This window comes from Heterocephalus glaber, unplaced genomic scaffold (assembly GCF_053883595.1).
Source record: "Heterocephalus glaber isolate CG9 unplaced genomic scaffold, H.glaber_assembly_v1.0 deba00000818, whole genome shotgun sequence".
Taxonomy (NCBI): domain Eukaryota; kingdom Metazoa; phylum Chordata; class Mammalia; order Rodentia; family Bathyergidae; genus Heterocephalus; species Heterocephalus glaber.
In genome coordinates this window covers 7,378,047-7,405,901 of record NW_028258164.1, presented here as the reverse complement: position 1 = coordinate 7,405,901, position 27,855 = coordinate 7,378,047, and the positions used below count along the sequence as shown (strand labels likewise).

The 27,855-nt window shown below is 39.8% G+C and overlaps 1 protein-coding gene and 1 gene segment (V, D, J or C); both read right to left on the bottom strand.

Annotated features, from left to right (window-relative positions):
* The window catches only part of LOC101709223 (T cell receptor beta constant 1-like), a 225,627-nt gene that overhangs the window by 151,810 nt on the left and 45,962 nt on the right, over window positions 1-27,855 (bottom strand).
* The window catches only part of LOC101714129 (T cell receptor beta constant 1), a 197,134-nt gene that overhangs the window by 143,614 nt on the left and 25,665 nt on the right, over window positions 1-27,855 (bottom strand). For 3 of the 10 annotated variants that reach the window (XR_015449874.1, XR_015449871.1, XR_015449875.1), the window contains exons 1-2: window positions 9,728-10,026; window positions 9,137-9,443 (exon numbers count right to left, since the gene is read on the bottom strand). The exons of 5 other annotated variants lie outside the window; for them this stretch is intronic. The gene's annotated coding sequence lies outside the window, so the exon portion shown is untranslated. Of the gene's footprint in view, window positions 1-6,103; window positions 6,407-6,530; window positions 7,006-9,131; window positions 9,444-9,727; window positions 10,027-27,855 lie in introns of those variants that run through there. 2 more of the 10 variants (XR_015449872.1, XR_015449878.1) reach the window with 2 other exon arrangements.

Below are 27,855 nucleotides of genomic sequence, written 5' to 3'. Positions count from 1 at the left end.
ATGTGGGAAAAAATTTTTACCAGCTATTTCTCAGACAAAGGTTTACTATCTAGAATATGTAAATAACTCAAAAAAAATCAGATCCCCAAATATAAAGACCCAATTCAAAATTGGCAGCTGAAATGAATAGACATTTCTCAAAAGAAGTAAAAGCAGCAAATAAACATATGAAAAAAAGTTTAACTGCACTGGTTGTTCAAGAGATGCAGATGAAAACAACACTGAGATTCCACTTCACCCCAGAAAGAATGGCTGCTATCATGAAATCAACCAGTAACAAATGCTGGCAGGGTACTGGTGAGAAAGGAACCCTTCTTCATTGTTGGTGGGAGTGCAGACTGGTGCAACCACTGTAGAAATCAATATGGGGATACCTCAAAGAACTAGGATTAGAAGTCCCATTTGACCTCACTATTCCTCTGCTGGGTATCTTCCCAAAAGAATTAAAAGAATCATATCACAGTGATATATGCTCACCCATGTATATAGCGGCACAGTTTGTAATAGCTAAAACTTGGAAACAGCCTAATTGCCCATCAACTGGAGATTGGATAATGAAGATGTGGTTTTTTTCAATATATAAGATGGAGTTCTACTCAGTCATAAAGAATGAGAAACTAGAGACATTTATAGCTAAGTGGATGCACATTGAGGCCATATTCTTAAGTGAAATAAATAGGACACACATGTGTAAATACTGAATAGTTTCTCTGGTGTGAAAAACTAAAAGTGTAAATAAGGATCAAAATGTATAATTGATATTGTGTAATAGGAAGAAAAGGTCTAAAGGAGTAGGGGAAATGGGAAAGGTAGGAGAAAGGAAAGAAGGGAAAAGAAAAAAATTATGAGAAAAGGAAAAAATGGAAACAAAATCTTTATAAATAGGTAAGGGTGGAGGGGGTGAAGGGAGGGCTAGGAATGGGGAAAAAATAAGAGCCAAGATAAGTCATGTAAAGTAAAGATCCCAAAGATGAATGTAACTGTATTGTATACCTAAAATGTACCAATAAACTTAATAGAAAAATGTTAGTCTTTTCAGCAATTATTCTCTTAGTGGACCCAATTTTGCAGGTGCTTTTTATGGAAAAACCGCAAATATTTTGCATTTACTTTTGCTCCTGGTTTCCCTGTAGATATTGCTAAAAGCAGCCAGTATATCCAACAATAGCCCACATGTTGGGTTGTTTTGAAATTTTCTCCTCTGGATTAATTAGCCCTCTGACCTTAGGGTTTGTTTCCTGCCAAGTCTCAGGATATGGCCAAAATGAAGGCATATTTTTTTGCCAGTGTGTAACACACATGGGCTCTAGACAAAAGCCAGTGGGGTCCTTGTTCCCAAAATAAAGCCTCCTAAGGCTGGCCTTTACTGTTTGCATTCCTATTAGCATCCTGGTCATCTGAGCCCTGACCAGAATCTCACATCAAGCTCAGTTTATAGCAATTTAGGGTTTCTCGAGTCAGCATCTCCCAATTTTTCCAAATTCCTTCCACAAACTAATTCCAACACAGGCTTTTAAACCACAGGATCAAGTAGAGTGACACAGCTAACCCCACTCTCAGTACCAGTAACATGTCTTAGCCACTTTCATCACTGAGACAAAATATCTGCCACCTGCTCTTGAAGAGAGGTTTATTTTGACTCAGTTTCAGTGATATCAGTCCATAGTTGACCAGCTCCAGCGCAGAAAAGGCATGGTGGAGGAAAGCTGTTCACTGCATGGCTACCAGAAAACAGAGAAAGAAGAGAGGATCCAGGGATGAGAATATACCCTTCCAAGTTACCCCAGAGATCCGCTCCTTCCAACCATGCCCTACCTCCAAATGTGAGGTTTTTGGGGACTACATTAAATCTAAGTGATAACAACTATAGATGGTAGCAAACACGTAGGGAAGTAATTTTGATTAAATATTGGTAAAGCTATAATACTTCTAGTTATTATACTTGGATTTGAAATTCTGATTATTCAAAATACTGCAATATTGCAAACCAGGAAACTAGGAAAGGTACAAAGGTGCTAATTTTCCTCAAGTTGATGTATGCTTTTGAAGAAGGTGAAGATAAGGTAAATACCAGGCTTTGTTAACATGATAAAATTTCATAGTTAATCATCAAAGAAATAAAAATAGAGTTCATAGTTCTGGGAGGCCAAGTATTGAAGTGAGAAAACAATCAAGAAAAAGAATGCAGTAATTTAAAAACCAGACAAATAATTGGACAAAATTAAAGAACAGTAAACCAAAAAAGAGAGAAATAAATCCAAATATATTAGCAATCACATACTACAGAATTCTTTATAGTAATATATTTAAGAAAATAGATGGAACTTTTAGTGCTATAAATTATAAACATAAATAAAAATATATTATATTCCCCTTATATAATCCCTACCTAAAGAATAAGAAGACTAATTAGAAAAATGAAAATCAACATCACAATGAATGGCTATTATCAAAAAGACAAAGATAACAAATTGTGGTGAAAATGTGTAGAAAGGGAACCCTTGCACACTGTGGGTAAGGATGTAAATCAGTGCAGCCATTATGAAAACCAGAATGGAAGTTACTCAAAAAATCAAAACAGAATTACCATATACTCTGCCAATTTCGCTACAAGGTATTTATCTGTGGTAAATGATAAAATGCTGTATATTGCAAAAGATAAAAGAAAGGATTTTGAACATTTTTACCATAAAGAAATGATAAATATTTGAGGAGATAGATACATTTAATCTGACTTAATTATTAAGCAATGTATACATATATCACAACATCACTTTGATTCCTGTTAAGATGTACATTTTTGTGTAAACATGGAAAGTAGAAAAAATATTAAACAAATACTATTTTTAGCAAAATAGAGTAGCTTACAAAACTATGTCAAAGGATTCAAATTACCATTGTATAGTTTGGTGTTAGGCTTCAAAGATGCTACCTGATGAAACTCATTCCCAGCACTGACGTTATCTTGAGTGCTCTTTTCTTGAGCCTGAGCTGGCGAGAATGTGATGGGATGATGCTGTGTATCTTCCAGGCAGGGCCATAGTAGCCTTATACATTCCACATGGGTAACTTAAACCCTCACTTTTAGAAACTCCAGCTACATTGTTATTATGACTATCCAGAGGCCATCATGCTGTGCAGAAATGCTCCAATCACACTGGAGACCTACATGAGGAGAGGCTTATCTACATCTGCTCCAGCCATGCTACGTGAGGTCCCAGACATGTTTATGAAGACATCATCTTGGGAGTCCAACTTGGTTAAGCCTTCAGATGTTCTCAGCCCCAGTGGGTACATGACTACAACTATGTGAGAGGCCCCAAGAGAAACCTACTCTGATGGAGCCATTCACCCCACTGAATCATGGCAGATGATAAATTGTTTATTCAAATCACAAAGTTTGGGGGTCATGTGCAACACAGAAATGGATGATTGGGATACAGTTTTCATTATATGTTAAGCTTTCTAGATGAGACATTAAATAAATGTAACGCACTGCACAGAACTCTATATTCAGACCACTGAAATGAGTACACTTATAAACACCACTCAGATCAAACTATAGAATATTTTCCAGAGTTCTAAAAGTTTCTTCTCCCCCTGCCAGGTACACAGTGTCCCCTACATTATCCACTGTCCTGACTTCATACATTTGTGTTTAGCTCCTTTTAGTCAACATTATGCTTATAATATTTATCGATTTGTTGCAATTCATATTTGACTTTCTTCCACTATTATCTTTTGTGACACAATGCATACAATGTGTTCTTTGCATTGTTGATGGCCAGTTGGATCTTTTTCAATTTGGGGCCATCATGAATAAAGCTCCTGTAAGTACCTTTTTCTCACATGTTTTACATCCTTTTCTTTATCCTAAGAATTCTAGAACATAACTTGAATTTTTATATAGTTAACAAATTGACTTTCTGACTTCTCTAATTTATGCCTATGTCCAATGGGCTTGTAAATTGAGTAATTATGCTTATGATGGTGTCTTGTGAATTTTCTGTTCTATAGAAAAATATTTGCAACTGTGTAATTTATAAAGAAAAGAGGTTTAATTGGGCTGGTGTTTCTAGAAGCTGAGAAGTCCAAAGTCAGGCAATTGCATGTGGTAAGGGGCTCATGTTGCGGGAACTCATGGCAGAAAGAGGAAGATAACTGGGCATGTGTGAAAAAGAAGAGGGACAAAGGGGAATGGACACTTTATAACAACCAACTCTCTTGATGGGAATGATTTATATGGAGGTATCTGTGAACATGACCTGGAAATTCACAGTGAAGCATATTAGGACCATTCCATTTCCCATGGTTTTCCTTACTATTGTCAGAAAACAAGGGTTTCATGGCACTGGATTTCTCATTATTCCATGCTTCAGAGTGCTTTAGTTCTGGTTTGTAGGTGGTTGTCTCCTGTCCATCTCTGTGGGATTTTGGCCTCCATGTGACTCTGCATGAGTCAAGCTTCCAAAGAACATGTGAGAGAAGAAATCCAAAGCTAAGTGCAGAGTCTAGGAAGGAATTAAAAGAGGATGCATGCTTTGCATACTCTACACAGTGATTCCAGAAATCCTTTATCCCAAGAGAAAAAGGATCACATAGCAGAGCAAACTAGAGTTCTTTGATGCTTTTGAGACTATTTTAAAACATATTCCAACTAGCACTTTTAGTTGTGTGCAGTGCATGAAGGCTGTCCTATATTTCTAGAAACAAAATAATGTAATCAAATAAATATACAAAACAAACAATATCAAGAATTAGTGCCACAAATCTAACTCAATGGGTCTGTGGTGGAAAAAAGAGGAAGAAAACATAGAAAATACCAAATATTTTGGTATTTGGACAGCTCTACTCACCACCTGCCTGCCTAATAGTCTCTCTGATGCTTCTCTGAACCCTGAGTCTCTCCTCTAAGGATCAGGCACAGATTTACTGTAACTATCTGATATTTGTATGCAGATATCTAATGAATGCTCCCAAGAAACAGGAATACAATTTTGTTTAATAACTTCACTTTCATTAATTCTGAATTTTCTCTCATTGCCACACTGGGAAGGGGTTCACTGTTGTGCCAAGTGAGCCAATAAATCACCAAACACTGGGACCAAAGACAAAGTTAAAACTGAAAGGATTTTATTCATGCACGTGGACTCCACTCCCTAAGCGAAGTGAAGCCCTGAGTCCAGAAACAGCAGTTTTTATAGGGTGTTATAACAGCATAGCTTGTACAGGTGTTATTTAAAGAAGAGAAGTTCAAGGGGAGGTTAACATGTTTTTTGACTAGTTGCAAAATATTTTTCACCGCTCAGCTATCTTGCTGCCTTATCAGGTTAGGGCAATTCACGGAAAAGGGAGGCACCAGGCACTATCCCTTTCCGAGAAGCGATGAAGCAAGTTTACAGCAGCAGAACCAGCAGTTACAAAAATGCACTCTGTAAGAGGAGTGGTATGAGGGAAGTTCATCTTCAGGCCAAGATGGCATTTCTTAGGTTCATCTTGGTCTCACATTCACCACCTTCCCTCCTGATATCATCTCCTTAATCTTTCCTTTCATAGTTCCAAAGCCTGTCTCTCCCTTTGGGTGCTTGCCCATAAGGTAAAATCCTGTTCATCATTCCAATCTCATTCAAAATTTTCCCTCTCTTTGAAGTCCTTCATGGTGTTACCAGGCAGAACTGGCCATGTTATTTGCTGTGCTCAAAGTACACACATAATACTGTGACTACAGTATTTGCTTTTTATGTCTCTTTCTTCTCACTCCCCATTAGGCACTTATTCTTTTTCTGAAAGAAGGGGTAATTTTCCTTCCATTATTGCCATCTAGAGTTCAGTAAAATAGAAGAAAGCTTGGGCTATAAAATTAACCACTCTCTCCTCTACCACTCTGTGTGTGTGTGTGTGTGTGTGTGTGTGTGTGTGTGTGTAGCTCAGTAACAGAGTGAAGTTTTGTGTCATCACAAAGCATCCTGAAGGCAGCAGCTACTTTCTTTGGAGTTCTGGCTGAGGTGGAAGACAGGACAGGGCAGGCAGAAGGGCCAAAGAGCCACCTGGTGGGTGAAGCAGGGCTCAGGACACATTTTGCACAGGGAGGAGGTAGCTATGCTCCAATGTGCTACACTGCTGGCACAAAGATAGACAGCAGTCTGATTCTTTTGTGTCGAAGTCACTGTGAGAGGAAAGAAATTCTTTTCCTCCCTAGACACAGTGTAGCCCTCAGCTGCATCCCCTTCCTGGATATCACTGACAAATTGTGAAAAGTAGATCAGTCTCAGCCCTCGCCCTGGGTCCTGTCGGTACCAGTACATGGCCTCGTGATTCAAATTCTGTTCACATCCCAGGGTAACATCTTTTCCTTTCTCTATGAGCCAGAATTTTGGGGTCTGGGTGATGCCACCATTCATGGTTCCTGAGGAAGAAAAAGAAAGAGGCTGGAAACAAGCTCAGGAGGGTGGCTGGTGCTGCGGTTTCTGGAGAAAAGCTTAGATGTGGGGATTTGGGACAGAGCTTTGTCTCCTGAACCCAGGACTCACCTGCTCCAAGTAGAGAAAGGGTTACCCAGCAAAGCACCTGGTAGCTCATACTGGGAAGAGGTCCTCTCTGGCCCCAAGTGCTTGTTGGAAGAGAAAGGGTGGGAGAAGCTTGGCTCTGGGGCTCCCCCTGGCTTACTCTGTGGATCTGGTCAGGAGGCAGATACTCAGGGGCCCTCCCTAATTTTTCAGATGGGGAGGCAGGCCAGGGAGCAGGGGTCCGTTCTCCTCCCCCAACATTCGACACCTCCCATTTGTCTGGGTGGAAGGCTAGGCTCACTCCCCTTGGCACCTTGGTTTTCACCTTTACACTTCCTATAAAGGTTTAATGACTACAGCAGCACTAACAGATTTCACTTTTAGTGTCATCAACTCTCTCTGGGAACTATCAACTCCGGGGTCTGGCATGGTGGCATAGGAACTGAGGCCCAGCAGGGCCCAGAGCTGACCTCCAGGGGCATCTCATTCTTGTGGCGGTTTTGGCCTCGCTTCTGCACCACTTTTTCCCTGACTGCTTTTCCCGCTTTCTGTCCCCTCCATTCTCTGCGTTCCCTGCCTATCTTCAATGCCTCTTATTAAATGTTTGTTTGAGTGTATGGTCTTCTGCATCTTTCAATTTATTCTTTTTTTAAGAATAATTTTACCATCTTTCACCATTTCTTTCTTCAGTACAACTTCTTTTTTTCAGTTCTTCCATTCTACACAGTTTATATTCTTAGTTTTTGAATTTCTGGCAATAAGAGGCTTTACTTGCCTGTGTTTGGCTCTGAAGTGTGGATATACATTTTCTACTAACTTGTGTTTCCTTTTTTTGGAGGAGAGGAGAGATGTGGAATTTTGCTCCACTCAGTAGATTTTGCTTTCTCTGTGTGTTTGTGTGTGTGTGTGTGTGTGTGTGTGTGTGTGTGTGTTATTGGAGTGTCTATTTTCATGACAGCCTTATTTATCATCACTCTAGCAAAGACCAGACACCTTCATAAGTCTTGCTTGTGTTTTCATGCTAGGAATGATTTGAATCCTTTCTTCTTTTGCTTTTCAAAATTTTGAATTTTCTCCTTTTTCCTTTTTTCTCTTCTTTATCAAATTGCAGGAGGATCCTCTTTCTTCCTCTTTGCCTGTGTCCTTTCTTCCTTCCCTGAGAAGCAGTGGCTTTGAATTACAGTCCCTTTAAAGCACATGCCTGGTGCTTTAAGTGGCTTGGCCTTTGAAACCCGCTTCTCCGTCATCCAGTCTAGGTGGGACTCAGGGTTTGGTTTTGTGTGGCACAGAATTCTCCCTAGGCTCAGGACCCCACCCCACATCCTTCTTCTGTCTTCCTGGCTGATTTGCTTCTCCTCCCAGGTAGGTGAGGCAGAGACAGAACCATCTGAAATTATTTCAGAAAACCAAAGTCAAACTGAAAGGCATCATTAGAGTGTCCACTCCATGCTGGGAAGAAGCACTGAACCCCTCACAGTATCTGAAGTATTTGAAATGACTGTCCTGCCTGCCTTTGATATTCAAAAAATACTTCATCCAAAGCAAATGGTGATAAACCCTTCCTTTGTAGGTGCTTAATATTTGTACAGTGAAAATACAAATAATACCTACTGACACCAGGCATGGTGGAACAGACCTATAATCCCAGCACTTGGGAGGCTGAGGCAAGAGGATCACCAGGAGTTCCAGGCCAGCTGAGACCAGATATTGAGGTCAAGCCCAGCTTGATCTACACAGGGAGACCTTGTCTCAAAAAACCAAAAATATAAAATGCCTACTGTGATAACACATATTGAAGTGACACATTCTTTTCAGACTAGTATCTGTAGACCAGATTTTTCTCCTAAATTCCAAACAAATTTATTATATACTCACCATCTCTCAGAGATTCTATGATTTTATAGCAATAATCCTTCATCCTGGCCTCCATCAATACCTGCATGAGGCACTGGGCAAGGACCAAACTGAGAATTAGGCCAGAAAGTATGCCAAGAAGCATGCTAGTACGAAAACAGAGCACGTTTACCTAGACAAACCTGAGTTTAAATGCTATTTCTGTCACCTACTTGTGCTTTCTCCCTACCTTTCTTTTTTTCCTTCTTTCCTTCCTGAAAGAAAAAAATAGCTGCCAGGAATTTAGCTCAGTGATTCCGGCACCTGCAGTGCAAGCACAAGGTCCCGAGTTCGATCCCTGGTACCACAAAAAAAATGTGAATAGAAGAAAAAAATAACTTCTAGAAGTATATTTTGTCATGTAGAAAATAGAGACAACCTTCCTTCTTTTAACCATCTTGGGGATCTAGGTCAATTATATATATAAAGCCTGAAATATAGAATATGATGTACAGAATAGAGTAAAATAGAGCTATGTGGTCAATAAATGTTTAACCTAACAAATAAAGTCCCACTTTTAGAAACATCCTTATATTTTTCTAATGATACTATTCCTGAGTACAGACTAGGATGCCCCATGATATTCACAGTCCTCCCCTGCTTCTGTCCTCAGTCTGTGAAATGCCTTGCAGCATATCTGTGGATTACACAGACAAGTGTCTTCTTCCTTCTGCAGCCATTGCTGCTCCTGGGGCAGGGGCTGGAGATGTTTGTGCACTGCCAGGATGTGGCTCTGCATTGATGTGGCTACAGAGCCGGCACAGAAATATACTGCTGAGTCTTCCAGCTCTGCTGTCTGGATCTTTAGGACCTTGGGTCCTTCTTTGGGAAATTCAGCAAAAAACCGACTGTTTCTAATTCCTGAGTCATCTAGGACTTCTTCTTCTTGGAGGTAAACAAGGAATTTTGGCCCTTCCTCTGGGAGCTGCTGATACCAGTAAACATATAAGTGCTTCTTCTCTGGGTTGCAGCTCAAGATTACCTCCTGGCCTCTCCTCCTGACCAGGTGTCTTGGATTCTGGGTGACAGCAGCACTCGTGAGACCTGCAAGAAGAGGTTGCATGAGACACAGTTGTAAGGGCAGAATAATCAGTGCCTTCCAATCAGCAGCCCCCAGAGAGGTCAAGTGTCTTTGAAGTGTCTTGCATTCCCTTAAAACTTTATGTGAATTTAACTTTTTACCGTGTAAAACAATTACTTATTTTCATATGTCAATAGCCTTCAGAAAATCTTTAGGCAACATAAAGGCTCAGAGGTTATATTTTTTGAGACCACTTTAGAGACAGAGACAAAACCCAGTGATTCAGATTCATTAACTCAGAACTCACCTGCCCCCAGAAGCCAGGTAACCATACAGCAGAGGAGTCTGGGGCCCATGACAGACATGGGCCTGAAGGTAGCCTTGTAGGCCAGGCAGGGCACAATGTATGTAGCAGATCACCAGCTAGACCTCACAGCTACTTCTTGTGAGGCAGGTCTTCCTGTGAGATCACCACTCCCCAGAGGTCCTATCATTTCTAGAATTACTTTTATGCACCAGCTGAAATGGTAGATCTTTTGTCCATAACTATACACACAACCTGGCTTCATATGTGTTTGTGGAGTACAGTGCAGTATCAGGGTGTTTGAAGATAAGCACCTTCATTATTACTAGGTTCTGAAATGCACCTGAACATTAATTTTTTAACCACTTCTTTCTTTAGTTTTTCATGCCTTTTGTTTCTTGACCTTCCTTTTCCTGGCTCAAATCACCTTTTGATTTTCTAGCTGTTGCACTGACCAGAGATGATATCTAGATAAACATATTAAGAGATAGGAAAGTGAAGATCAAAATTGCTGGAGAGAAAATTAGAAAAAGAAATGGCTAATATTTTTTCAGTTTCCTTCTTCCCTCTCCCATCTCAGCTAAGTTATGGTTACAATGATTTTAATAATTTTATCCTAAGTTTTGTAATTCACTCTTTATTTTTCATTATTTCATTTGAATTTTTGATGGAAGCAGTTCAAAGAACAAACATTAGAAAAATTATAAATTCTCCTGTTGACATTATGCCCCCTAATTCTTGCACAAAACTATATTATTTTCTTTAACAATGTTATCCTGGTGTTTGAGAGATCCTCCTTCCTTCTATTCTCCTGTTCTCTCTTACTCTGTGACAATATCTCTTGTGGTCTATCTGTGAACAATAAAGTTATTTCCATTGTTGTATGATTGATCTAGTTAACTGCACTCATACAAGGTATAGATATTGTAGCTCTGGACTGAAGTGCTCAGATTTCTATTCCTAGTGGTTGGTGTAGTGTTGGTTTTTGCTAACCTCCATGCAATTAGAGCTCTCCCTGGGATCTGTAAACAGAGCACAGCAAATCTGGTTCCCATACACCAAAGTCATGAAGATGTGCACCTGTTTTCTTCCAAGAGTTTTATATCTTTAACTTTCACAATTAGGCCTTTGATCCACTTTGAGTTAATTTTCGTGTGTGGCATGAAATGAGCATACAATTTCATTGTTTTTCATAAAGATATCCAGTTTTTCCAGAATTTTGTTAAAAAGACTAATTTGCCCATTAAATGAATTTGACTAAAATGAACTGCCATAAATTTATGGGTTTAATGAAAGTTTTCAATTCTCATTTAGTTGTATCTAGATGTTCTTCCAAAGTTTCATGCAAAGTTAGGGCTTTCCTGAAATAGCTGGATCTAAGGTGTGTGATGCTGGGATTAATGGTGCAATGCTAGGATTGAGGTGCCCCATCTTTGATGTGAGTGCTACCCTCCCTAAAAGCAGTTTGGATAGAATAGAAGGGATAGAAAGAAGGCTGCTGTTGCCACTTGCTGTTTTCTGCTTGCTGCTTCACTGCTTGCTGCCTCCTGCCTGCCCATCTTTGCCATGGACTGTTTCTCATCTGTGATGCCCCTCTGCCATGCCACCCTTCCTTGGAGCCAGCTGACTATGGACTGAAACCTCTACAAACTAAGAGCTGAAATAAATATTTCCTCCTTTAACTTTGGCTGTCAGATATTTTGTCTCAGCGATGAGCAAAGTAACTAAGACTGATTTTCTTCCATTAATCTGTCTAATGTGCTCCAGTACCACACAGGCTCCATTATTATAGCTCTGAAGTAAGTTGTGACAGCTGGCAATATGAGTTCATATTTTTCCTCTTTTTCAAGATTGTTTTGGCTAATCTCAGTCCCTGAGACTCTCATGTGAATATCAATTGTCAATTGATATTCAGTTTGTCAATTTCTGGGGGAAAATGATACCTGGAATTTTATAATTTTGTTAGGATTTAGTTGAATTTGTAAATCAATTTAGAGAATAATGCCATCTAAACAATATTGAGTCTTAGAATCCAAGATTCCTGTCATTTGCCACAACATACATAAAGCTGGAAGACATTGTACTAAGTGAAGTCAGCTACAAATAGAAATAAAAATAGAGCACAATCTTACTTATATTTAGAATCTTAAAAAATAATGTCAAATACCCAAAGATAAAGAATAAAATAGGGTTACCCGGGGCAGAGATAATGGGAAGATGTAGGTCAAAGGATACAAAGTAGTAGATATGCAGGATAAACAAGTCTAAAGATCCAGTATACAACATGAGGACTACAGTTAATAATATATTGTATTTGCGATTTTTGCTTAAGGAGTAGAGTTTAGCTGTCATTGTCACACAGAAAACAGGTAATTATGTGAGATGATAGACATGAGAATTTTCTTCACAATAGTAACCATCTTATTATCTAAAAGCATCCCTAAACATTATGTTCTATACCTGAAATGTACACAGTAAAATTTATTTAAAACGATTCAAAGATAAAATTAAGCAGTTGAGGAAGAGAATATATGAGACTGCTTTGTCAGTCTGATGCTGCCATCTGCTGGGAGTGAGTGGGGTCCAGAGAGAGGGGGCTAGTGTGTGTGCCTCTCTGTAGATGTCTTGGAGTGTGTGTGTGTGTGTGTGTGTGTGTGTGTGTGTGTGTGTGTGAACCCTAGAGTGTGGGGCAGAACAGTGGGTGAGGCCCCTGGCTATGGAAAGAGGAGACCAGGAGTTTCTTGTGGCTGTAGTGATAAATGCGTGGATATCTTTAATCTAGCTCAATGTCAACATGACCTGAGTTCAATGTGTCTCCTCTGCTGAGTACTCATCCATCTCTGTTTGCCAGATTTGTTGGCCATATTGCTACTTGTACAATTTTAGGGTCATTCTCTGTGTTTAATCTCTTTCACTTCTAAAACTCAGGTAAATGTTAAAATCATGCCCATTCTATACCTCAAGCACCCACTCTCCTCTTTCAACATTTGCTACTATTGCTCTACTTCAGTGTCTCAAAATTTTCTGACTAGACTATCTCAATTGTTTCCTTCCTTTTATATTTAAAATTATTTTAATATTTTCTTTATTTCTTTCTCTTTGTATCATTATAATAACACTGAACGTGAAATCTATCCCAATACTACATTTTTAAGTGCACATACTGTGTTGCTAGTTCTAGGTCAAATGTCCTATTCTCTCCATCGTATTGACTGGTAGCATGATTACCTCGTCATTCCCTTGCCCAAAAATGTTCAGATTCTTTCAGAAATCCAAATAAAACTTTGAAACCTTAGGCTCTCCATGGTCTAATTTTAAGCTAGATCTCTTGGCCTAACCCTACATGACCTTCCCCACACCTGTGCCCATCTTGCTGCTACTGTATGTAATTTCACACTTCTGTTCCCTTTTCCTGATCCTCCCTTGGCTGCAACTTTATCTTTCAATTTAAATATCTAAGATCTGATAATCATTTGGGGAGATACTAAAACCTTTCTTTTCCTACAGTACTCTGAAATTCCACCTCTATCTCTGAACATATTTAGAACATTTTTATGTCTACTTATAGCATTTCCTTCACCTTCAAATGTCTGCGTGTATATTTGTGTCTATCTTCCCACTAAATGCCAAGCTCTTGAAGTTGATTTCTTATTCTTCCTATTATTAATAAAACTTATAGTACTTAGTGTGTAGTCATTGTTTAATAGCTCTTGCATTAATTTCCTTTAGTTCAGATTGAGTTTGTCTCTCCTGAAATTCCTAAGAAGGTTATGCTACATAAAATACAAATCATTTTCCCCTTCTGGTATCTTGTCATTCTCCATTCAGCTGAGAAGTAACTGGATTGCTTATAATTGCTCAAGTTTCTCAGTTTTGTTAGGTCTGGGTTTCCAGGTCTTTGCTACACCTCTGAGATTGGTATCTTTACTCCTGCTATCATGTAAGCTGAAGTAGGACAATCTCCTACTGAAGCCAGGGGACTGCAGCACTCAGTGACTAGGACTTAGGGTAACTTGTACAGTCCTTTCAATCAGATACTTTTCTCTGAATAGATACTTCAATCACAGCCAGACTGACTACAAATCTTTAAGGAGTGACTTTTTTCATAAATAATCTTGCTCCAAGCAGCAAACTCTAGCCCCACCTTTAGACACTTCAGTGCTAGAACATGAGCTACTACTCAGTATCACCATTGTCTTGTCTCATTCTCAGATCCAGACCCACACAGCCAACAGGATGCCATAGATTCCAGATGACTGAAGAACTGTGGGAAAGAGATGGGACTGGAGAAAGAGCAGAAGAAACTAAATGATCCTGCCTCAGGGAAGGCTTAGAGCCAGGTCCTGGGGAGCCTAGAACATACAGAAACATGGTAGATATTCTGATAGGCAGAACAGGGCAAGTGGAATCAAGTTCCTAATGATCTCTGAATGTCCCACAAATACAGTGCCTCTCTGTGGCTTCCCTGGTCAATCATAGCAGAGTCCCTGCTTACACACCTTCTTGAACAAAAGGCTAACCACTTCCTGGGGCTTCTGAGTTGCATCAGAATCATCAGGGAAATGCTCTGCACTCAGTCTCTACCCATCCTCAGTATCTGCTGCTGGATCATAGCATTGACATTTGCTGTTAGCTGATCCCAGTCATTAAAGTGTAGCAGGTCACTCTGGCAGCCACTCAGTATCACTGCAGTCTTCTCAAGTGCCAACATTTCTACCATCCTCAAGCTGTGATTGATACCAGTGTTTGCCCAAACTATTAACAAGTTCAGGGGTCACAGGACAGGAAGGGGAAGCAGAGTTTGGATCTGTGTCTAAACTCCTATGAATGGTACTGATTCACATCTTTCTCCAAAGAATCTGAAGTGTTTTTTTCCTGAGAAAGTTCTACTTCTTTTGATTTCCTACTTTTTTATTTCAGTAGCCACCCCTTCACTGTTTGTGTCATGGGCTTTCCTGCTCTAAGTCTTTTTCCATCTTTAATTCAATATAATGATAGTAGAGTGAATTTAATCCAATAAAAATCTTATTTCAAAAGTCAGGCCAAGCATGGTGGCACACACCTGTAATCCTAGCCCTTGGGAGGCTGAGGCAGGAGGATCATCAGGAATTAGAGGCCAACATGGGCTTTATAGTGAGCTCAAGTCCATCCTGGAGTACATAGTGAGAAAATCTCTCTCTCTCTCTCTCTCTCTCTCTCTCTCTCTCTCTCTCTCTCAAAAAGATCAAATATTAGCTGTACAATCAGCTTACTGTATGTCTTGCACCTACCCTCTTTCAACTTCGATTATTATAGTTGGTGAAAGGGTTAAATGAGATACCATATAAGTGTCTAACATAGTACTTCACATACAGTGTGGCCTGACTAGTTAATTCTTCATCTTAAGCAAAGCCCCTGTCACTTTTAAAGAATATTATAATATATTCCTCCAGGAGATTGTCCAGTACTTTAACAAAACCATTGTGATGATGCACTCACTGTATGTTTGTTTCAGACAGATATTCAAGGCCATTCTCATAATCTGATAGGAAAATGGTTAGTACAGGGAATTTAGGTTCCTTGCTTCCAATCTTTGTCCTGAATCATGTCATGAGACATTGGGCAAACCAATATTATTTTTGAACCTGTTAAATTAAAACAATAATATCAACCTTAAAAATTCTCATTCTCAATAATAAGAGCTAGTCATATGTTGAATATGATTAAATATCAGCATACAATGATTGCATGTGATAATTTTGGCATTTACACTGATATTGTCTGGCATTGCTGGGCTGACAAAGTAGGATGAAGTCTCTGGACAGATTTCCTTTCCCTTGATGGAGCTAGAAAAGGGAGTACAAGGTTCTGGATGTTGGTTTGAGATAGATGTCAAAGCACCTGGGGTAATGATAGGAAAATCAGTCATAGTTGTTTACATCAGTGGTCCAATAAGAAACAAATCATGGAACCAAGCAAGAATCCAGAGCACAGAAACCCTGGACTTTAAAAGACAATAACAGTAACTGAAGCTTTTTTATACTGGTTTACTAGTTGCCAGAACTATGCTAGAGATCTTCATGGCTTGTTTCATTTTATTCAATTCAACATATTGAGTAGGCCGGGACTATGTACATTTTACAAACGAGAATAATGATGCATAGAGAGGCTCACAATTGTGCTCATGTTCACGGACCTTGTGAGAGAAGAGCCAGAATTGTGGTTCACGTGGTCTGACTCCAGAGCCTACATTATTTTTGAAAAATTAATTGAATTATTTTTAAATGACAAATAAAAACTATGTAGATTCTGCAGTCTTAATAGTCTCCCTGAACTTCCTTTAGTGGCTGACCCATGGCAGGACATCATTCAGAAACCTGGGGTGAACAGTGAGCATCTAAATGCCTTGCCATGAGGGATAGGCCCCAAGTCTATAGACATAGATAGTTCTTTGGGGAGTGGGCTGGTGCTAGAGATTTGAGGATTTGGGGCACAACATCATACCTGAGAGTTAAACTTGAGAAAGAAACTAGAGATAACAGATTGTTTCAATACAAGGCAGAATGAAGTCTAGGTTCAAAGTCTAGATTACTGAAGGGAAGGGAAAAGCTGGCCACAAATGTGACATGACACTCCACCCCAAGGTTAGAATACATCTAAAATATCTCCTCCCTGAGGCACAGTTTCACTCTGAAGCCTAAAGCAGAGCTATATTTGCAGACAGGGCCAAGCAGACTATACCACACAGTACAAAGAAAGTGTGCAGAGCTCCAGTTCTGGAAAGCAGTGAAAGATACAAGATGGATTGGTAGGGATGAATGTTTTCTGGAAAAAAACAAGTATGTGTGACTAAAGATGTTCACTGTGCCAGTTCTTGGAAGAAATGTTTCTTTACTCACTGCATCTGTGAGAAAGGAAAGTGAATCCAGCTTCATAGAGGTGACCTTGAAAGGAAGAGGCCCAGGATGAAAACCTTGTCTTGAGCAACTGAGTCCCTACTCCATTTCCTATCACAGAGAATAAACTTCATGCACAGCAAGGAGATGGATCTGTAGAGCCGTGACTTTGCTGATGGCCAAGAGGTACATTGCTAAGTTCTCAGGTTCTCAGGGATGGATATTCAGGTTAAATTAGAGGGGACTGCAAAGCACACCATGAAACCACTGGAGGTAAAGCTTTATCTTACTGATTTTTTCTTGTTGCTGAGGCAAAATACTTGACACCCAAAGTTAAAGGAGGAAAGGTTTACTTAGTTCATACCTTGAAGGAAGGGTGACATGGCAGACAGGCATTGCAGAGGAGAAATAGTTTGTGGTGGGCAGAAAGTAGCAAAACAGCAAAGGATATCCCTAATGTCTTATCCTGGACCCTTAGGGTCGGTAGCACTCACACCCTTAACCCTAATGTCCTTGATCCTATCGCTGCACCATGAATCAATTCCAATGTTACTCTAGATCCACTCACTTCTGAAAAAGCCCCACCTATGACTACATGAGGCTTTGGGGGGACATCTAAACACAAGCCATGGTATTCCACTCCTGCACCTGCAAAGACTCATGCATATCTCTCCATGAAAAAGGCATTTAGTTCATCTTCAAGAGTTGTTAAAGTCATAACAGTGTCATCATTGGTGAAAGTCCAAGTCCAAACTCTCCTCCAAGATTTAAGGCCAATTCTTCACTGCCAGCTCCTGTACAAATGAAAATAAACCAAATATTTCCAACAGTCAATGGCACAAGATAGACATCACCATTCCAAAAGGTACAAATAGGAGGATACAAGGGAATGGGACCAAAGTAAGTCCAAAATCCAGTAGGGCAAACATGAAGTCCCACAGTTCCACGTCGGGCATCGGAAACAATCTGTGGCAAATTGTGAGATGGGTTGGGTGGCTCTGCCCCTGTGGCACTGAGGGTTGTTGTAGCTCTCACGGCTTCTCTCTTGGGCTGGCTCTGCTCCCTCCTTGAAGTTTTCCTCCAGTGATCTATGCTCCTGGCTTCTCCAAACATCTGAGGTCTCCACTGCACCTTTGGCTTCACAGTCACAGATTCACACACTGCTTCCTCAGGAGCACACCCTGGCCTCCCAGGCCTTCTGAAACCTGGGTGGAGGCCTTCCTGAACCCACAACTCTTGCATTCCACACGTGCCCAAAACCAGTATCACATGGTTGATTCCAAGGTCTGCTGCCAGCTGAAGCAGTAGCCAGGGTTCCTTCTCTCTTGGTTATAGAGGTCCAGTGCCTCTGAACCAAATCCCAAGGAACAGCTTCCCTGGGTCACCCCTATTCTGGAACATGATGCTCTGGGTCTCTCTTCTCAAAGGAAAGTCTTTTACTTTTGTAATTTTGAGGCTGCAAAGGGTGGAGTCTTTGTGCTTCTTGTGATGCCCTCAGGCCATCATTTCTCTTCTCTTTTCTATTCTCCTGTTCCTTCTCAGCAATCAACATCTCCACAGATTTACTGGAGCTTCTTTTCTGGCCAAACTCAAAAGTTTTAAATCATTCTTCTGGGCTCTTTGCTCTTGATTCTCAATATAAATCTGGCTAAAAGCCCCTAATAGTAGCCATGCCAAGCCCTCAAATTAGACTGCCTTGAAATTTCTTCTGCTAGATTAATTAGTCTGATGCTCTTAATCTCAGTGTCAGGCAAAGTCTCTGGACATGAACAAAACGCAGTCAAACTTTCTGCCAAGGTATAACATACATCATCTGGAATCCAACAGCCAATGCAGTCCTTCTTCCCAGCAGAAACCTCCTGGCCTGGTTTTTACTGGCAGAATTTATATCAGCCTTCTGATCTTCTGACCTCTGACCAGAATCTCCAATCAAGTACAGCCCAAGGTGTATCAGCTCTACTTTTTCAACCAGCATCTCTGAACCTATCGAAACTCTTTCTTACAAGCCATTCCCAAAGGCTCCTGAACCACATGGTCAGGAATAGTCACAGCAATGACTCCACTCCTGGTACCAAATTCTGTCTTAGTTACTTTTCTCTCATTGCTGAGATAAAATACCCAACATCCACAAGTTAAGGGAGAAATGGTTTGTTTAGCTCACAGTTTGTAGAGGTTTCAGTCCATCTTGGCTGGCTCCCAGGTAGGTTGGCATGGCAGACAGGAGAACCACTGAGGAGAAACACTTCATGGCAGGCGGAAGTTAGCAAAGCAAGCAAGCAGGGAGCCTAACAGCATCTTTTTTCCCCTTTTACATTGTATCTAGATTAATGGGATTAGGTGACAAACCAATTAGTGGATTGATTTAGTAATCACACACCCTTAATCCCAGCATCAGACACTCTATATTCAGCCATCTCTAAAAAAGCCCTGCCTATGACTGGATAAGGGTTTTGGGGGACATCTAGAAACAAACCATAACAGGGTTTATTGTTCATTCTCCTTTTTGTAATGACAGTTAAGTAGCAACTGCAAACCTTGTTTGAGTTTTGTTTGAACCAGAACAGTCTACTAAGGTACTAAAAGGATCACATTTCAGCATCATGTCTTGTTCTATACCTGGGACACAGTGACCTGGGATCTGGGTGACTGCAGCATCCATGAAGCACATGGCGGTTGAGCAGAAGCTGCAGATGGAGCCCAGAAAAAGGCTGGATGTTGGAGATCAAGAAGTCTAGATACTGGGGATCAAAAAGGTATCTGATCCTAGCCAGGAATCACCTGCTTCCAGAAGGCAAAGGCCACAGAGCAGAAAAGCCTGGTGACCATGGCAAGGTCAGGGCCCAAGTGATGTCCTTCCAGGTCTGGATCAGGCTCCTGTTAAGAAAGGGGAGGATCCAGAATTCTGTCCCTATGTTTCCTAAAACAGAGATTGTCTAGGACAGGCCTACCCATCCTCAGACCTCCTGGCTCCTAGCTTCAACAGCTTGTTATTTTTCCCACAAGGGTAAGAACCGAGGTTGCTGTGACCTTCACACTAATTCTCATTCCTGCCTTGACGCAAGAGACATGATGAGTATGTGGTTTTCTCACTTATGAATGCATTTTTATAACAAAGAGTTTAAGTTATGAAAATAAATCCTTTTATAAAAAATACATATATGAATATATGTGTGTATATTCACATATATGTTAAAGAAGTATGGTGTTTCCCTGAAAAAAGTCCTGCCTGGATGTCCTGAACTGATTCAAAACATTTACCTTTCAAAGTCATTTTGACTTTGGGGAAGAGCCAAGAGTTGCATGGTACCAGATCTCCTGAATAATGTGGAAGAGGACACAGTGTAATGTTTTTATGAGCCTGCCTTTCCATTGGATGACACTCAACATCGTAATTCACTGCATTTTTAATCATTTAACCTAAAGATACTCACAAAAGCAGACTTCCAGAACTGCTTCAGAAAATAGCAAGAATCACTGGATGACTATATTTGCAGAGAGGAGGAGTATTTTGAGGAGGGTTACTGGTAATATGCCTTTTACTGTAACAATTTTTTCAAAAAAATTTAAAGATTCATCATATATTTAGTTCACACCTCTTGTCTAATAACTTGTCTAAAAAGGAATGTTTTCCTAAAAAGGAAAATTTAAAGACCCAATCGAAAAATGGGCATCTGAAATGAACAGACATTTCTCACACAAAAAAGTAGAAATAGCAAATAAATACACGAAAAAATGTTCAACATCACTGGTCATTCAAGAGATGCAAATGAAAACAATGCTGATTCCACTTCACTCCAGAAAGACTGGCTGCTATCATGAAATCAACCAATAACAAATACTGACGGGGCTGTGGGGAAAGAGGAAACCTGCTCCACTGCTGGTGAGAGTGTAGACTGATGCAACCACTGTGGAAGTCAGTATGGAGATACCTCAAAGAACTAGGACTGGAAGTCCCATTTGACCCCGCTATTCCACTGCTGGAGATCTTCCCCAAAGAATTAAAAGAATCATACCACAGTGATATATGTGTGCCCATGTTCATAGCAGCACAGTTTGTAATAGCTAAAACTTGGAAACAGCCCAAATGCGCATCAACTGGAGACTGGATAAAGAAAATGTGCTTTTTTATAAAATGGAGTACTACTCAGCCATAAAAAATGAGAAATTAGAGACATTTATAGCTAAGTGGATGCACATTGAGGCGATACTCTTAAGTGAAATAAATCAGACACACATGTGTAAATACCGAATAGTTTCTCTGGTGTGAGAAACTGAAAGTGTAAATAAGGACTAAATGTATAATAGGTAATGTGAAATAGGAAGAAAGGGGTCAAAGGGGAAGGAAGTGGGAGGGCTAGGGGAAAGGATAGAAGAGAATGGGATTAATATGAGAAAATGGAAAAATAGGAACAAAATTTTTGTGAATAGGGAGGACTGGAGGGGTTGAAGGGAGGGCTGGACAAGGGTGAAAAATAAGAACCAAGAGAGGTTATGTAAAGGTGCAAATTTCCAATGATGAATGTCATTATATTGTATACCTAAAATGTACCAATGATTAGAATGAATAATCGAAAATGTAAAATAGGAAGAAAAGGTCCAAAGGGGTAGGGGTATTGGGAGGGGCAGGGGAAAGGAAAGAAGGGAAAGGAAAAATGATGAGAAATGGAAAAAATGGAAATAAAGTCTTTGTAAATAGGGAAGGGTGGAGGGGGTGAAGGGAGGGCTAGGAATGGGGAAAAAGTAAGAACCAAGATGCATTATGTAAAGGTACAATTCCCAATGAGAAATGTAATTGTGTTGTATACCTACAATGTACCAAGAAAAGAATTTAATACAAAAAAATAAAAAAATAAAAAAATAAATTTGGGAGGTCTGATTTTTTTAGGTTCTTTATAGATTTGAGATAATAGACCTCTGTCTGAGGGAGCACTGGTGAAAATTTTTTCCCACACTGTAGGTTGTCTCTTCACACTGCTGGCGGTTTCTCTTGATGTGTGGAAACTTTTTAATAAGAAGAGATCCCACTTGTTGATTGTTTGTGCTAGTTCATGGGCAACTGAGTTTTGTTCAAAAAATCTTTTCCTACACCAATGTCTGCAAGAGTTCTACCTAAACTCTCTTCCAGCCGGTTCAGCATTTCTGTTTTAATATTTAAATCTTTAATCCATTTTGAATTTAGTTTAGTGTATGATGAGAGATACAGGTCTAGTTTTAGTCTTTGGCAAGTTGAAACCCAATTTTTCCAGCACCATTTATTACAGAGGCTATCTTTCCTCCAGTGAGGGTGTTTGGCTCCTTTGTCAAAATGAAGTGGTTGAGTGTGTCTGGAGTTGTTTAGGCCTCTTCTAATCTGTTCCACTGTTCCTCACATCTGATTCTTTGCCTGTACCATTCTGTTTTTAATTACAGTAGCTTTGTAGTATAGTTTCAAGTTGGGAGTTGTGATACCCCCTGCCATGTCTCTGTTACCTAGAATTGCTTTTGCTATTCTGGGTCTCTTGTTCCAAATGAATTTTTAGATTGTTTTCTCAAGGTCCATGAAGTATGCTGCTGGGATTTCAATTGGGATTGCACTGAATCTATGTAGCAGTTTTGGAAGTATGGCCATTTTCCCTATGTTGATCCTTCCTACCCAGGAGCAGGGGATGTCTTTCCACTTTCTGATATCATCTTCAATCTCTCTTTTCAGAGTGCTATAGTTTTCAGAGAAGAGGTCTTTGATTTCTTTTGTTAGGTTGATTCCCAGGTATTTCAGTTTTTTTATGCTATTGTGAAAGGAATTATTTGCCCTATTTTTCTTCAGTGAGTCTGTTGTTCATGTAGAGGAAAGCTATTAATTTTTGTGTGTTGACCTTGTAACCAGCTACTTGACTGAATTTGGTTATTAAGTCTAGAAGACTTTTGGTGGAGTTCTTGGGGTCTTCTATGTAGAGTATCATGTCATCTGCAAGTAATGACAATTTGACTTCTTCATTACCTATCTTTATTCCTTTTATTTCCTTCTCTTGTCTAATTGCTGTGGCTAATATTTCCAAAACTATATTGAACAAGAGTGGTGACAGTGGACATCTTTGTCTTGTTCCTGATTTAAGTATGAAGGATTTCAGTTTTTGACCATTTAGTATGATATTGGCTATTAGTTTTTCATAGATGGCTTTTATCAGATTGAGGTAGAGACCATCTATTCCAATTTTTGTAGGGTTTTTATCATAAATTCATGTTGGATTTTGTGAAATGCTTTTTTTGCATCTATTGAGATGATCATATGGTTTGTGTCCTTGGCTCTTTGTTATAGTGTATTACATTGATTGATTTGTGTATGTTAAACCATCCCTGAATCTCTGGGGTGAATCCCACTTGGTCAGGGTGTATGATCTTCTCGACGATCTTATGCATTCTATTTGCCAGTATCTTATTAAGGATTTTTGATTCTATGTTGATTAGTGAGATTGGCCTATAGTTCTCTTTTTTGGTTGAGTCTTTCTCTGCTTTGAGGATGAAGATGATGTTTGCTTCCAGGAATGAATTTGGAGTATTGCTTCCCATTCAATTTCACTGAAGAGTTTAATCAGTAGTGGCAGTAGATCCTCAATAAATTTCTTGTAGAATTCAGCGGTGAAGCCATCAGGACCTGGGCTTTTCTTAGTTGATAAGTTTTTAGCTACATTTTCAATTTCACTGGTTGATATTGGGTTGTTTAGAATTTTTAGGTCTTCTTTATTCAACTTTGGTAATTCATAGTTATCTAGGAATCTGTCCATTTCTTCTGTGTTTTCCATCTTATTGGCATACAGGTTCTCAAAGTAGGTATTGATGACCCTCTGGATTTCTGGTGGGTCTGTTGTAATTTCATCCTTTTCATTCCTAATTGCATGGATTTGGGCCTTTTCTTTCCTTTTCCTGATAAGGTTGGCTAAGAGTTTGTCAATTTTGTTGATTCTTTCAAAGAACCAACTCTTGGCTTCATTGATTTTTTTGTATTGTTCTCTTAGTCTCCATTGCATTGATTTCTGCCCTGATTTTTATAATTTCCTCCTTTATATGGGCTTTGGGTTTGTCTTGCTCTTCTTTTTCTAGAAGCTTGAGGTTCAGTATCAGGTTGTTTAATTGGGCTCACTCTGTTTTCCTAATATTAGTATTCACTGCTGTGAATGTCCCTCATAAGATTGCTTTCATTATGTCCCATAGATTCTGGTATGTTGTATTGTCATTGTCATTTAATTGTAGGAACTGTCTGATTACTTCTTTAATTTCCTCTGTGACCCATTGGTTATTCAGAAGTGTGTTGTTCAATTTCCATGTGTTTATGAAATTTTGGCAGTTTCTTTTGCTATTGATCTCCAATTTCATTGCACTATGGTCTGATAATATACAGGGAATAACTTCAATTCCTTTGCACTTACCTAAATATGTTCTATGAGTGATTATGTGGTCTATTTTGGAGAATGACCTGTGTGCAAGAATGTGTATTCTGATTTTGTGGGGTGGAAGACTCTGTAAATATCTGTTAAGTTCATTTGTTCAACAGTTTGATTGAGTTCCAGAATTTTGTTGCTTGTTTTTTGTCTAGTTGATCTATCTATTTGTAACAATGGGGTATTGAGGTCCCCACTACTATTGTATTAGTGCTCATATGATTTTTCATGTCCATTAGTATTTGTTTTATATAGTTGGGTGCACTCATGTTTGGTGCATAGATATTTATGATTGTCATCTCTTCCTGTTGGATTGTTCCCTTTACAAAAATGTAGTATCCTTCTGTCTCTCTTAGTCAGTGGGGTTTTGAAATCCACTTGATCTGCAAAGAGGATAGCTACTCCTGCATTTTTTCGGGTTCCTATTGCAAGGAGTATTGTTTTCTACCCTTTAACTTTCACTCTATGAGTTTGTTTTTGAATTAAGTGTGTTTCTTTTATGCAGCATGTTGTTGGATCTTGCTTCTTGACCCATTCTGCCAGTCTATTTCTTTTGATTGGTGAATTGAGACCATTAACATTGCTGGTTATAACTGATACATACTGACTTATCATTGTCATGACTTTTTCTTTTTGTTGGAATCTTCCCTTTGCTTTTAATTTCATGCCATGCCTGGTGGATTCATTTTGCTGGGCTTCATGGGGTTGTAAGCCTCATTGCCTTTTCCTAGGATTTTATCTAAAATTTTTGGTAGTGCTGGTTTGGTATTCATGAAGTTCCTAAGATGCTCTTTGTCATGAAAGTATCCTATTTCTCAATTTTGAAAGATAATTTTGCAGTGTACATCTATCTGAGTTGGAGATTGTTTTCCTTTAGGGCTTGAAATACATCACTGCAAGCTCTTCTTGCCTTGAGGGTTTGCATTGAGAAGTCTGCTGTGATTCTGACGGGCTCTCCCTTGTATGTGATTTGTTTCTTTTCTCTAACTGCTTGTGGAACTTTGTTCTTTTGTTTGGTTTCTTGAATATTAACAATTATTAGCCTATGTTTACATTTTTTTCATCAAAGCTATTTGGAGTCCTATATGCCTCACTAATCTGTATGTCATGTTCTTTTCCCCTGCTTGCTTGGGAAGTTTTCTACCATCATGTCTATGAACATTTTTTTTATGTCATCTGCACTCGCTCCTGTTTCTTCATTGACTCCAACCAGTCTTATGTTATTCTTCTTTGCATCATCTAACAGTGCTGGTTTGTTTTCTCATGGTCTCTTACAATTTTAAAGAAATTTTTCTTTTCCTGGTCACTAATTGCAATCTTATCTTCTAATCTGAATTCTGTCCTCACATTGGCTCATTCTGCTGCATAGACTTTCAATGGAGTTTTTAATCTCCAGGAAATCTGTTTGCATCTGCTTTATGGATTCCATTTGTTTCCTATGTTGGGATTCCATCATATTCCTCAGCTCCTCTATTTTTTTATCTGTGTCCTCTCTAGATTTTTTAATCATGTCTTGCACTATGGGCACAATCTCTCCTGTTATGTGAGAAATTATTTCTGATTTCATTTTTTCCAGATCCTCTTTCATTGCTAGTTCAGGGAGTCCAGGTGGTTGAGCATCAGAGTGTTGCATTTTGTTTCCCTTTGAGGTTGCTTTAGGTGATCTAGAAGTCTGGTTCTGAGGCTTGTTTACGTGTCTTCTAATTTCTACAGTGTGGGGGGGGGGTCCTGCTTGCACCCACATGGCCCACCTCCTTTGTGCTGGGAGTGGTGGTAGGTTGGCCTGGAATCCTCCTACTCTGCACTGGGGGCTGTGGCACATTGACCTGGATGCCTCCTCTGTTCTAGGAGCTGTGGCACATTGACCCGGAAGCCTCCTCTGCTCTGGTAGCTGTGGCATGCTGACCCAGAAGCCTCCTCAGTGCTAGGAGCTGTGGCACATTGACCTGGAACCCTCCTCTGTGCTCTAGTGTTAAATTTTCCAAGAGTGTGTCTTTAGATAAAGCAGAATGAGTTCATGTGTGTGTGTCCTGAATTTGTGATCTAGCATGATAGTCAAGTTGGTTCTTAATATGGCTGCAGGGTGACATCTGCATCTATAATCTAATCACTGTGAGATCTAAGAAATGGAAAAGACAATTTATGATAAGAGACAACAATGAGGCCCATAAGGTGAAAAAAGGGATGAGTTGTCAAATCAGTCATGTCACAGTTCTAAAAATTCATTCCAGTTCACTTCTCAGAAATTCCTGTTCTTGCTTGAGTTTCTTCGGAACATTCATTTGGTCTTACAGTAAATTCCTGCTTGGCTTGAGCTAGTTGTAGTTACTTTCTGTTATTTCCCCCACATCTAATGTGCCACCTGTTTTCTGAGCTGGTCCTGTGGAAAGTTTATGTGCTAACATTAGCTAATATTTAACACTGTGGACTCACTGCTGGCACACAGGTGCATAGCTGAATCCTGCAGCTCTGTAGGCTGAATCTCCAGGCTACAGGGAGATTTTTGAGGGCACTCAGCTAAAAATCTCTCCTTGGGCATCCCTGTTTTGTCAAAGACATTGTCATTCTGGAAGGAAATCAAGATCTTGAACTCTTTTGCAGGGATCTGTTGATACCAGAAGACATAGCTGTGTCCTTTTAGTGGTACACAATACATTTTCACTTTCTGTCCTACCCCTTTGACTAGATGCCCTGGAGTCTGGCTGACTTCTTCTTCATGAGTGGCTGAAAGGAAAGCAAACAGAGGTTGGAGGGTGAGCCCTGGAGGGAGTACAACAAGATGGAGGAAGTTTAGAGCAGAGGCTGATGAGATCAGAACAGGAACTTGTCTGCAGCCAGGAGACACAGCATTATGAAGCAGGTGCAGACTGAACTCAAGGTTGTGCCAGAGAAGAGCAGAGATGAGCGCTTTTCTCTTGAGTCTTCCCCTGCCCCTACCTGTTGCTTTTCTGTGACATGATCACCTTGTAGACTTCAATAGTCTTTGATTTCCTGCTCTTGGACAATTAAGAGAGTTAGAGTACATGAATCAATCATTGTCAGTCCCTAGGAAACAAGTAACACAGGATTGTGATTCTGCTGACCCAAGCATAGCACAGGAAATGTCTGTACATGGGGAGGGGAGAAATAAGTATGGGGCAAATTTAGAATTGAAGAGACAGAGGTTAAATATTATAGGGGGCCAGAGTGGGTCTAGAGTTTATAAGGAACACTCTAGAAAGGAGGAAGTTACTCAGAGAACTCCAGATACCTTCCAAAGGATCTCCTATATTTCCCAATGCACACTTACTTTTTTGTAGGATGAAACATGATAGGAATTGGAAAGGACTCACCAGCAACCCCAGAAAGGTCATGATTTAGGAGTGGTACAAAACTAGGCCAGAGCAGGAGCAGATAACCCCACCCAACAGACTGACCACCTGTTCCTGTAAACAGTTTTATGGGGCAGGGAAGGGATTCCAGAATGGCAGTCTCAGGAGCCACAAATATTCTCTTCCCAGAGCAAACAAACCTAACTGATGAAAATTTTTAAACTGCTTATAGTCTCTGAAAATTGTGCTAAGTACATACAACAAATGGAGAGATGTTTAATCAAGAAAATAAAGTTCAGTAAGAGCAGAGAGAATTGGTGACATTTGAGCCAGGGTACAGCCTTGCCCCACCATCCAGAAGCTCAGTGTGACACAAACTTGGCTCTAGACAGTGTGGTCAAGAAAACAAGGTCCTTCTCCCCCAGCTTCTGGTCCAGGGCTGCTGTTTTTCTCTACTCCTTGTTCCTAACTCTGTTCCTTGCTCTGGATGTAAATTGCATTTTGATTCCAGTTCCACCACAAACGAGGTG